The 12,872-nt window shown below is 27.5% G+C and overlaps 2 protein-coding genes across 10 annotated transcripts in view; one reads left to right on the forward strand and one right to left on the reverse strand.

Moving 5' to 3' along the window:
* The window catches only part of LOC127283992 (putative ankyrin repeat protein RF_0381), a 316,254-nt gene that overhangs the window by 33,993 nt on the left and 269,389 nt on the right, over window positions 1–12,872 (forward strand). For 4 of the 7 annotated variants that reach the window (XR_007843415.1, XM_051309234.1, XM_051309225.1 and 1 more), the window contains exons 3-5: window positions 3,241–3,481; window positions 9,244–9,293; window positions 10,790–10,997. The gene's annotated coding sequence lies outside the window, so the exon portion shown is untranslated. Of the gene's footprint in view, window positions 1–3,240; window positions 3,482–9,243; window positions 9,294–10,781; window positions 10,998–12,872 lie in introns of those variants that run through there. The other 3 variants (XM_051309226.1, XM_051309228.1, XM_051309232.1) reach the window with 3 other exon arrangements.
* LOC127283991 (inactivation-no-after-potential D protein) overlaps window positions 1–12,872 on the reverse strand; it is a 95,112-nt gene that overhangs the window by 31,505 nt on the left and 50,735 nt on the right. Inside the window, exon 1 of one of the 3 annotated variants that reach the window (XM_051309224.1) lies at window positions 6,930–7,088. The exons of the other annotated variants lie outside the window; for them this stretch is intronic. The gene's annotated coding sequence lies outside the window, so the exon portion shown is untranslated. Of the gene's footprint in view, window positions 1–6,929; window positions 7,089–12,872 lie in introns of those variants that run through there. 3 annotated transcript variants of the gene reach the window in all.

Genomic DNA, 12,872 nt, shown 5'->3' on the forward strand with positions numbered 1-12,872 from the left:
TTCCGTGTGGAATTTCCGTGGAGTAGTTTCTGTAGAATCGTTTCACCTGGGGAATGATCCCCAAAAACCCGATTTTGGATACATTTTAGTCAAACTTTTTTTTGGTTCAGGCATAGTGTGTCCTGAATACATACAGGATGGCCAAAAAAAGAAAAATTTAATTTTTGACCATTTTAGAATTTTTATTTTTTGAAAAAATTAATATTTTTGAAAATCCATGCGAGAGAATCTGAAGAATTATTAAAAAAGTGTGAAAAAAATTTGACGATGAAAAATACTTAAAATTGTAAAAGAAGATATTTGAAATATTAATTTTTTAAGACTTTAATTTCTAAAATGGTCAAAAATTAAGATTTTATTTTTTTTAACCATCCTGCATGTTTTTAGGGCCTAAATGATGCAAAAAAAATAACTTCCTGTGATCATTAAAATTTAAAGAACTCAAAATAAAGGTGGTGACCCTCATTAAATAAACTGTATTTGAACCAATAATTTCTGTATTTGAAATAAATACCATTTAATTGACTGAAATGATAATTAGGGTCAGTTGGGGTTAATAGGGACAAAATCTCTATTTTTTACAAATAAATTACGTAAGTTTCTTCCTTTAAAAAGTAATATTTGCGGGTTTATTTTTTTTTAAGTTGTTATTTACATTCCCAGGATTAATTTTATGTAGCAGAAAAAAATTTAGATAAGCTATAACCGCATGAAACTGACTGTCCCCATTTACCCCAAGATTTAGAAAATTTCCTAAAATTTGGGGTAAATGGAGACAGTATAGTTTCCAAGAAAGGTTTAAGAAAAAAGTTTTCTTAAATATATTACTGTATTAAGGGATTTACCCTGAGTTTTTAATTTTTTGGGGTAAATGGGGACACCTTGTTATTATTAACCAAATTGATAAAAAATCAAAAATTGAAGTGAATTTTTGTTATAGGAGTCATAAGGAATAAGAAAAAAATTTGGTATGATTTTTAAGTCTGTTTTCTTTGAAATGCTCGACAAAATACTGAAACAGGTTTAGTCAAGTTTTTATGCATTAAGCGATAACTTTTTTTTATCTTGCTGCCAATTATTGTCAAGATAAAAGCTTGACAATACTCAGAACCTCTTGTAGGTGATCTGAGGTTATAATATTGACGTTGAACTTCATTTTAAAACTGTAAATTAAGCTCCAACACCTCTTGTCCCCATTTACCCCTTGTTCCCATTGACCTCAACTACTGACCCTAAATAAACTGTATTTGAACCAATAATTTCTGTATTTGAAACAAATACCATTTAACTGACTCAAATAATAGGTAATTATATGATAGAAATAATTATTTATTTGATAATAGTCAAGTAATCAATTATTTGCAGCAAATAAATTTTTTTTCAGTGTATTGTGCAAAAAAAAATGCTTTCTTTAAAACGTAAATTTTTGTTGAAAGTATGTCTAAAGAATTAAGCAGAAAATATTAAATTAAAAATAAATTATGTTATATAATATATATATTAATTATTTTGTCAATATTGCAATGCAATATAACTCTTATGCATACCGCAATATTAATTATTATTCGTTGATCGAGGTATTAATGCATATAGAAAAATATTATATATGAATATGCGAGAATTTTGAATATATAAATGAAAATTATAATGGTAAATAAATATAAAATTGTCAATGAAAATTTAAAAAAAAATTTTAATTGTTTTATAAAAAGAAAAACGATCCGTATTGATATTGATTCTTTCTACTTATTGGAATTTTCTATATAAAATATCACATTTATATAAAAATTATTTTCAAATGAAATTTCTGACGCTCTCTAAATATTCTAGTATCATTCATTAATTTCTTTATAAATCTTTTGCTTTTGAAATTCTGAACTTTTGATATTAAAGCGAAGCTTTATTGCGCATTGATTTTCAAAAAAAAAAGAGAGAGAGAGAAAGAAAAAAAAGGAAAAAATAAAGGGCTGGGTCTATATAGATTATTTCATAAATATTCCGATCTGATGTGCGAATTCCAATAAAGGTTGCATCGATGCCAATGTATTGACAGAAAAATTGAAAGGATTCATAAAATATTATGCGAATAACGTGTAAAGTGTTCTTTGATAGTAAGTTTATCATTGTTATCAGTCTTTTCAATGCAAGAATCGACCTACTTTTAAAATATGACCAATTATCCAATAAATCTTAACCTGACATATTCCTATATTTTTAAGGTTCCTGCTGCAGAACTCATCGATCCATATCAAAATTTGAAAATTTGCATATTTTTCTAGACATATGATTATTGATCTGTTTAGCGCAAAAATATTCATTTAATTAATCTGAAAAAAAATTAATTTGATTAAAATAATCGGTTAATTGACTATGACCAAATAAATATTTATTTATATCAAATAATTATTATTTGAGTCAATAAAATGGTATTTGATTCCAATACAGAAGTTATTGATTCAAATACAGTTTATTTGGATCAAATAAATTTTTTTCCGGTGTAAATTTATATTTAACTAAATTTTAATATAACAGAATTTTCTATTTAACCAAATTTCCATTTGTACGGATTTTCGTTTAGTCGAATTTTGTATATGTATAGTAAATTTATCATTCGCGTTTCCATTCTATGTATTTTAGGTAAAGTTTTTTCTTGCAAAATTTTGCTGAATAAAAATATCGCTTATGTGTATTAAATTAAGCGTTTTCAAAAAAAAAAGAAACAATTTAGTTTCTAAATAATAATTTAATCAATTTGGTAAAAAATAAATATATATTTGGTAAAATAAAAATTATAATTAAAATTTCACTTTAATTTTTATTAAATAAAAATTCTGTTAAATATATAAAATTTTGATTAAATAAAAATACAATAAATTTTGTAAGACGAAATTTGTATTTTTCAATTTCATCGAAATGGAATTTTTGGTAAAAAGAGAATGTCAGTGAAATAAAAATTCTTTTATTTAAAAATTCAACCAAACAGAAATTTTGTTTTTTACTCTCTTTAGTAGAATTTTTACTTTCTCAAATAGTACCCCAGATAGCACTTCTTTTTGCAAGAACTTTGCAGCAAGTTTGCACTGCAAACTACTTGAAAAAAGATGTGCTATGTGGGACTTTATAATATTTTATATCTATATCAAAATTTTTTCTACAATGAATTAGTAAACTGGAAACAAATTTATATATTCAAAAATATTACTAATTAAATTGAGTAATAATTTTAATTTTTTTTTTCAGGTATAGTTTTCGTTAGCTTAATTATAGTGAAATAGACCAGTGACGCGAAGGTGGCGCTCCTAGTGATCACTATCGGTAATTCTAAACGTCGTGTACAGTGTCGAGTGGTTTCTGCATCGTCGAAAGTTTTTGGAAGTGTCAAGTGCATTCGTTCTAATTGAAAAAGTCAATAAAATGTGTTGAAATTATTAAAATCATTCTACGGTTGGTGACGTTCGACAATCATTATTTCCAGTAATTTGTAAGTATACAAGCACGTTATTATTACATAAATTCTTTTCGTATGCAATTGATTAAAAACACATAAACTCCTAACCTCAAATATAGTAAAATTGATTTTATCATTCGGTCATTTTAAATATTAGAAATTTAGTGAATTTGAATTCCTAACCTCAAAGTAATTATTTTTTTTTAACATTATGATTTTATTTCTTTCAGAACAGACAAAAATTGAACTGCCGGAGACCAAAAGGGCTTACGCGAGGTTTTCAATGGCCCCTGGAATAGTTGTAAACTCGCTGAACGCGGGGCCAACGAAATTCACACCGCGTAAGCCCTTTTGGTCGCCGGTAGTTCAATTGAAATTTTTGTCTGTTCTGAAAAAAAAGTCAAAATGTTAAAAAAAAAAAATTATTTAACAACAGATTTTAACTAAAAATAATTTTTTCCGAAATGTATAGAACTAGATTTTTCGAAATTAATTTTTCTAATAATTTTGTTGCGTTAAAATCCTTTTTTTTAAATTTAAGGTTATGTTACGGTCACCATCCTCCTTAAAATATCAGTAAATAAATTTTATTTGTCAGTAAAAAATTATTAAAAGGAAGTTATATAATTCTTTCTAAATCTGAATTAGTAAAAAATTTAACTACCGTCAAACTGGGTAATTATATTATCCCAGGGGCTATTAAATTTATTGTACAATAATTTAAGGTTATGTTTGTGAGTTTCAAAGTGAAAATACCTAAAAAATAATCATTTCTTAATACAAAAAATCTATGTTTAGTTCTTCATTACATTCAAAAAAATCAATAAAACTATTTCTGATTTTACCTAATTGATTATAGAAACTTTTTATCGAGGTAAAATTATCACTAAACATAACCTAAAATTTCTTTACCATAAGAACCCTTTTCTCATGGAGGGTCACAACCCAAGTATAGCACGTAATATTACAGTAATATTACCGGGTAACATTACTGTAATATTACAGTGATATTAAAATGTCCGCCTCATGGTAATATTACAGGATAATGTTACTGTAATATTACACGTTAATATTAAGGCATTATTACTGTAATATTACAGTAATATTAGAAGAATATTATTTCACGAAAAAAATGCACCCAACCGGGGAATCGAACCCCGAACTCAAGGCACACAAGTCCAGAGTTTTACCAACAAGCCACACTGACTCAAAATATATATTTATGATTGTGATGCTTTATGAGTAATTCAAATCAATCTGTAATATTACTATAACATTACCGTAATATTACAGTAATATTACTCGGTAATATCATTATCAGGCGGACATTTTAATATTATCAGTATAATATTCCAGTCATATTACTGGGTAATGTTACTGTAATATTGCAGTAATATTACGTGCTAGTTGGGAAATGTATAGAATTTAATAAACTTTTAATATTAATTTTCAAATATTTTGAACAATTTCAACAAAAAAATTCCTTTTTAATTTTTTTTTCACTGCATTCTGGACTATCCTACAGAAAAAGTTTCTTACAGATAAAAAAATTTTTAAAAATTTTAATCTATTTTGTAAATAAACGAACTTTGATGGGTATAATAACCCCAACCACGGGGATAACTTTCTGTAACTCCAGCAAAAATTTTTCCTTTTGTTGCCTAACTTATAGGAACTTTTTTAGAAGGACGTCCGCAACATAAGGCAATAGTTACCAATTTTTTTTTTTTTTTGAAATTTTGTATTTTAATGACGTGTTGAGTAAAAAAAAATGGCATTTTTGTAAATAAATTTTTTTGCCAGTAAAAAAATTATCAAAATGAATTTATAATAATACTCTCTTAATCTGAATTAATAAAAAATTTAACTGATTGAAATTAGTGATTAACGATTTGCTTTTAAATTACTAAAATTTATAATTCAAGAGCAAAAAAAAAAATGTTTACTATTTCTGTTTTAAAAAGTACTTTAATATTAACAAAGAAAAGAATTTTTTTCTCAATAGAAATTACAATTTGATTGTATAATTTTGCAACATTGATTTGACTCCTATTGAAGGTTCAGTAATTACTTTGCCATTTTCTTCGAAATAGTATTAAATATATATTATTTGGTATACATATATATATATATATATATATATATATAGTTTATCCTTGCGATTATATGTAATTTGTGTAGTTGATGCGAATTCCTGAAAGCCTCTAATGGAGCATGTCCACGTTTCAGATTCTCATTAGTTTCAATATGTTAATTATATATAGTGGAATGCTTCACACGTACACACACACATATATATGTATACACAAGAACTTCCACCTTTACTCAACAATATTCTCATAATTAAAATTTCCAATTTGTGTAATTTTCCACAACTTGAGAAATAATATAGAGTAGAATTTTTATTTTTTAATTAAAACAGGTAGCTTTTTTTCATATATAGATATATATATATATATATATTAATAAAATTGAAACGACACTATGCGCCCAACAATTACGTAAAAAAGAAGTTTGTTGTTTTTTTTTTTTTTTGTTTCATTACGATGTTTTTGAGTGAAGATTCTTCAAAGTCGACCTTAATAAATTTTTCTCGAGACCAGCATCAGACAATCAAGTACTTCTCTCATTTTCTCTTTTGTTAGCTTCAATCTTGCTCATTAAGCTTTAAGATAAAATTTTTTCATAAACTTGAAGAAAATGTTTGAATGTAAATAACTATAAGGACGGTGTGAGTTTTTTGATTCTAAAAATGTAACAGAAACATTTTCTCTTTACGATTATATTTTTGCATTATTTTTTCCCCTTTATAAATGTATTTTATATATATATATATATATATATATATATAGTTCATTGAAATGTTTAGTAAAATTCTATGTAGCGTAGGAAAAATGTCAGTGTTCTTTTGTGTTGAAGAATACAAATTTATGACAGGTTCTCAATTGTCAGAAAGTATATGCCAGATAACTGATAAAAATTTTATGTAATATTTTATACTTCAAGTGGACTTGTTTTTTAGGTCAACAGAATGTTTTATGTTTTTGAAAAAAAAATGGTTAATTCATTTTGTTTGTAGATTTTTTTTTTATATTTTATTATTCTAAATTTTAGTTAGAAAATATAAAATTTTTCGATACTATTTTTTATAATATTTTTAATCGGTTTCTTTGATGGAAATTTTGACATTTAGAAGGGAATAATAAATATTTCGAATTATTCTTTTTCAAAGTGTGTGTAAACAAAATTGTTTTTTAAAATAGATTTTTCCATTTCAATAGTGGAAAATTATTTTTTGATATTTTATCCATATTCAGTAAAGTTGTAAAATATTTTTTTTTAGAAACTCATTAAAAAAAAGTATTTCTCGAAAGCAGAAAATACTTTCTTTTTTTTTGTCAATTTTTCTTTTTCTTTGAATAACAAATTCTCGAACGTCTTCCTATATACTCTTGAAGAGGAACAGTTTCAAGCACCCTACCGATATTTTTTTCCTATGTCAGTAACTTGAGATCCACTCTCTCTCTCTCTCCCATCTCATTGAAGAAACGTGGCCCACATTTTGTCACCTATTTTCAGAAAACCACTTGAATTGTATAATAACCGATAATTTGTGTTTACACTTGACACAAAAAAAATCAACTTTTCTTTTTAGAAATAAAAATCATTATCACAATATATTTTTTTTATATCACTTTCTATATCAATATTTCGAAAAAAAAGAAAGATGAGAAAATAGTAAAATAGTTTTCTATGAAAAAAAAACTTTCACTTTCCGTTACTATTGGGAGAAATTATTTTTTTTTTTTTTTTTGTCGAGTTATGGTAAAAAAAAGAAATTGTCAAATATCTTCAATTTTGGGTTTATATGAAACGTCATGTCTTCAAAAAGCGTCACACGTGCTCGCAAGGTGAGAGTCTCCTCTGTGACCTATAGCGCACCAGTTGAACCGACTGTTACTACTGAAGCATCATTTTATTCTGTACTCTTACTCACTGAACTATAACAAAACTGAAATGCGCACAGAGCCATTTTAGCGAAGCCTCCGAAACACACGAACGTTGTGTGTTATAAAATAAAATAGAAACCATTACCCTCCACTGACATATTGACTATCCGCAAACACACGATGAGGTATAGGCTAAAATTTTATTGAAAACGCGAGAAAATGAATATAATGGCAATATATTCTACTTCATTACTCATTTTAATTCAAAAATCATTGTTAAATCATTGTCAAAAATTTAATGTGAAAATCAAAATATATATTGTAATATACACGTGGAATTACAATATAATGCAGGTTTTTGATTTTGATCGGTTGACGTGCGACATATGTGAAAGATTCTGATTGAATCTATATGAGGAATTTTGTTTCCGTTTCTTTGTGACTTTAAAATTTCATTCTAGGTGAAATTGAAATCTGTTTATAGCTTTAATTTTGACAATGGAATCGAAAATGTACTGTTTTGATTGGTGTAACAGAATGAAAATCAAAATTTGTTCATACACTTTTGATACTGATTCTATAAATTGTAGAAAAACAAAATTATATTCTAATATATAGTTCCGTTTTTATTTCATTAACGGCTTCTGAGTAGAAAACTAGACGGTACTTTTATTCTCATTCAGTTTGAGGAATCAGAATTAAGACAGAACCCAATTTTTATCTGATTACGAAGCTAGAATTAAAAATTTACAGTTTTGGTTTTGATTCCACAACACAAATCAAAATTGTGTAAATACTGGTTTTGCATTCTGATTTGACATAGTCCGAATTGAAATTAAGCACAGATTTTGTTGCTTTTGTTTTAAATTGAAAATTCAGTTTTTAACACTTTACGAATTTGGATTCAATTTCTTTGTGATTCCAAAATTTCGGTTTAGATGAAATTAAAATCTGTTTAGGTTTGATTTGGAAATCAGAATCAAAAATGTAGTACTATTATGATTATTATTAGTGTTACAGAATGATAATTAAAATTTGTTCATCCACTTTTGATTCTGATTTTAGAAACAGAATCAAAACAAAATTATGTTTTAATATCCGTTTTTATTTCATTAACGGCTTCTGAGTAGAAAACTAGACGATATTTTTATTCTGATTCAGTTTGAGAAATTAAAAATTAAGACTAAACGCAATTTTTATCTGATTACGAAACTAGAATTAAAAATTTACAGTTTTGGTTCTGATTCTAAAACACACAACAAAATTGCGTAAATAATGTAATTTTGATTCTAATTTGATATAGACCGAATTGAAATTCAACACTGATATTACTATACATAATGAAAATGAAAATTTGTTCATCCATTTTTGATTCTGATTCTACAAACGGCATCGAAACAAAGTATGTTCTAATACAGTTCCGTTTCTATTTTAGTACCGAGTTCTGAGTAGAAAACTATAGACAATATTTTAATATTGATTCAGTTTAAAAAATCAGAATTGAGACCAATTTTAATCTGATTAGGAAACTCAAATTAAAAATGTACAGTTTTGGTTCTGATTTTAAAACGCAAATAAAAATTGTAATTTTAATTATTATTTTACATTCTGAATTTTAATTAATCACATATTTTTGCCTTGTTCTGAATTTGAAGACTGAATTTTGATTTTAGAATTAAAATAAAAATCACTTAAATATTTAGTATTTTTAAATAATGATGAATTGATTAACATTATCATATTTAATTTAATTTATTAGTATTTTAATTAGTATTAGTATTTTCGTTGATATTATTTGTTTTGGGCATATATATAAAATTAAAATTGTGTTGATCCTTGTTCCAGATTCGAAACTAAATCAACGTCTCTATCGACATAAACTATAGACGACTTGAGTTAGTGAAAAATATTTATGAAAAGAAGTCTTAATTTTGACTAATTTTAATTATTTATATTTTTGCATAATCTTTCTACTAATTCATTACAATGAAAGTTTTAATAGATCTACTAATGGAATATTAAAGTACTACACCAAAAAGTAAAAATTCTTCTATTTCAAATTTAGAGAGTAGAGGAATTTTTTTTTCCTTTTCGTACTCTTGCTGTACATGAATAATAATATTATTATAAACTGGGTGGTACTTTTGACGAAAATATCTGATTTATATTCAATCAAGTTTGATATTTTTCCGAGGTATGTCGAAATTTTTTTTTCCAGCTAAAAAGTTTTTATCAAAATCTAAATCTGTATACAAGAAAAAGTTCTTTTCAAATCATACCAAATATTCAAGCTGAATTTTAATCTGTTTGTATCCTGACATTTCATTCTGACATCAATTAAAAGCTAAATTTTAATTCTTTTAAATTCCAAATGAAATTTAGAAATTCTAAAGAATTAAAATTAAGCTTTGTATAATGAAATGAATTGATTCGGAATGATTACAGAGTCCGATAAAATTTCGGCCTATACTTCAGAACCAAAAAACTATATTTTTCCAAAGCATTTTGACGTACTGAATCCGAATGTAACATCCGAATTTACCCAGCACGTCAGGTTTTCGAGATATTCTAACCTACAAGTGCAAAAATACGTTTCTTGACTATATTTGAGGTCATGAACATCAAGAGATAATTTATTTTCAAAATGTTCATTTTAACATCTAATAGTACTATTCTTACCCTTTAAAATACATTTTGAAATTTAAAAAAAAATCTTTATTCTACTCTGAGTATTCGTCATTTGAATTTTTTAAGCATTATCTGATACTACTCAATTTACGAATATTGAAATATTCACCAAATTCAGAAAATTCAAATGATGAGAACTCAGAGCCAAATGAAAATTTTTTTAAAGTTTCAAAATGCATTTTAAAGGGTAAGAATAGCAGTTTCAGATGCTGTAACGACCTTTTCGAAAAAAATTATCTCTTGATGTTACATAACCTCAAATATTGTCAAAAATCCTCTTTTTTGCACTTTTAGGTTAGAATATCTCTGAAACCTGACGTGCTGGGTCAATTCTGAGGTCAGATTTAGATTCAGCACTTCAGAATGCTTCGGTAAAGTATTGTCTTATTCTTGGTTCTGAAGTAGGACAACTTTTTTTCGGCCTGTGATAGGAAATAATTTTTCTGTTGAGTTACATACAAATTTTGATTTGAACAAAAACTGATTGGCTCGGAATAATTCTTATAAAAACTTTCAAATCAAATCTAAAACTTTCATCAGGAGTATCATACAGTTTATTTTTGTTGAACTGAAAGAGTACAAAATTTTTTACTCTAAATCTGAATTTTAGTATAAAAACTCTACTTTTTTGAGTAGTACTTTAATATTTTACTAATTAGTAGATCCATCAAATTTTACTGTAAGTTTTTACTAACTCAATTAGTGCAATAGTCACGTCCGAGGAAGGTAGCGCTCCTAGTGTTCACTATTGGTAATATTAAACGTCGCGTACAGTGTCAAGTGGTTCTTCGAAAATTTTTGTAAGTGTCAAGTGCATTCGTTTAAGTGGAACAGGACATTATAATGGATTGAAATTATTGAAATCATTCTACGCGGTTGGTGACGTCGACCATCATCATCTCCAGTACTTTGTAAGTAAATACACATTATTATTTTTCATTATTTATAGGGTAACTGCACCAGTGGTGGATCATGCACCAGTGGTGGATCAACTGCGAGAAAAATGGTCATTTGTGTTTACACGTTTGTAAGTAAATGAACCGCAAGTGTCGGTAATTGTTTAGAAAGTTATACAGATCAATATTACAATTTAAAAAAATTTTTAAATTCATCGCGAAGAAAGCAGGACAACAATTACTAAAGTGGTGACAGAAAACAAGAGTTTTCCTTAGCATGTAAGTTAAGAGTATATTTTGGAATAGAAAGCTTTGGAGCCATTTTAGGACAATTTTTAATTCTTTTCACAATAGGAGGCATTTCGTTTCATCCCCATAGAGCCCTGAGAACAATATTTACGTCTGTAAGTAGCGCGTGTCCATTGTTTTGGGGTGATCCACGACTGGAACCAAAAAAGTAACAAAATCTAGTGGTGGATCAGTCCTACTTTTCGCCTGTTGACGCATTGTTTTATTAAAAATTTTATGAGTTAAATTTTAGTTAACACTAATTCAAATGTTTATTAACTGTTAACACCTGGGGGTCGATTAAATAACTTTCCCACATGCCACATCTCACTTCCCACATTTTACATCCCACTTCCCAAATCCCACATCCCACTTCCCACATTTTACATCCCACATCCCATATTTCACATCTCACTTCCCATATTTCATATCCCACTTCCCATATTTCACATCTCACTTCTTACTTCCCATATTTCACATACCACATCCCATATTTCACATTCCACATCTCACTTCCCACATTTCACATCCCACTTCTCACATTTCACTTTTCACACTTCACATCTCACATTGTACATTACACTTTTCTTATCACGCTTCCACCTTTTATATCCCACTTCTCACATCTCTCCCATTTCCTAAAAGATGTTGGATGTGGAAAGTGGTATGTAAAATGTGGGAAGTGAGAAGTGGGATGTAAAATGTGGGAAGTGAGATGTGGGAATTGAGAAGTGGGATGTAAAATGTAGGAAGTGAGATGTGGGATGTGGGAAGTGAGATGTAAAATGTGGGAAGTGAGAAGTGGGATGTAAAATGTGGGAAGTGAGATGTGGGAAATGGGATGTGGGAATTGAGAAATGGGATGTAAAATGTAGGAAGTGAGATGTGGGATATGGGATGTAAAATGTGGGAAGTGGGATGTAAAATGTGGGAAGTGAGATGTGGGAAATCGGATGTGGGAATTGAGAAGTGGGATGTAAAATGTAGGAAGTGAGATGTGGGATGTGGGATGTAAAATGTGGGAAGTGGGATGTAGGAAGTGGGAAAGTTACGTAATCGACCCCCTGATTTCAAATTGTTAAATTTTTGATGAATTAAAATACCCAGAATTAATAAATGTTATTTATCATTGAAACTGAAGCTTTAAGAGTTTCTATTTATTTATTACCAAAAATTCTAATAAAAAGATGATTAATTAATATTTAGTCACATTATACCTATAGAAATGAAAGAGGAGGGGATATGGATAGGAAAATGAATTTGAAAATCTGTCCGTAAAGCCTTATAAAAGTTGCAAAACGTCTCAGTCTCGTAATTTTAAAATGCAATGTTTTTTAGTATGATTTTTTAAGTGATCTACCACTGGAGCAATCTATAACCATGACTGGTGCAAACAGTGATCCAGAATAGGATCATTGACAAATTATCTTTGATGGAGCATTAAAGTAAACGTAGGTGTCAAAATTAAGTCTAACCTTGAAGGAAATGTCTATTGGAACTATCTGGTCCATAATACTATAAAGAATAACCTCGAATTTGTCTAAAAACAACCTATACAGAACTTCAAAGTCAAAATAAGAAAGTTAAGGGGCTTAACTGATC

This window comes from Leptopilina boulardi, unplaced genomic scaffold (genome assembly GCF_019393585.1).
Source record: "Leptopilina boulardi isolate dan_hultmark-lab unplaced genomic scaffold, ZJU_Lbou_2.1 LbouV2_316, whole genome shotgun sequence".
Lineage (NCBI taxonomy): Eukaryota > Metazoa > Arthropoda > Insecta > Hymenoptera > Figitidae > Leptopilina > Leptopilina boulardi.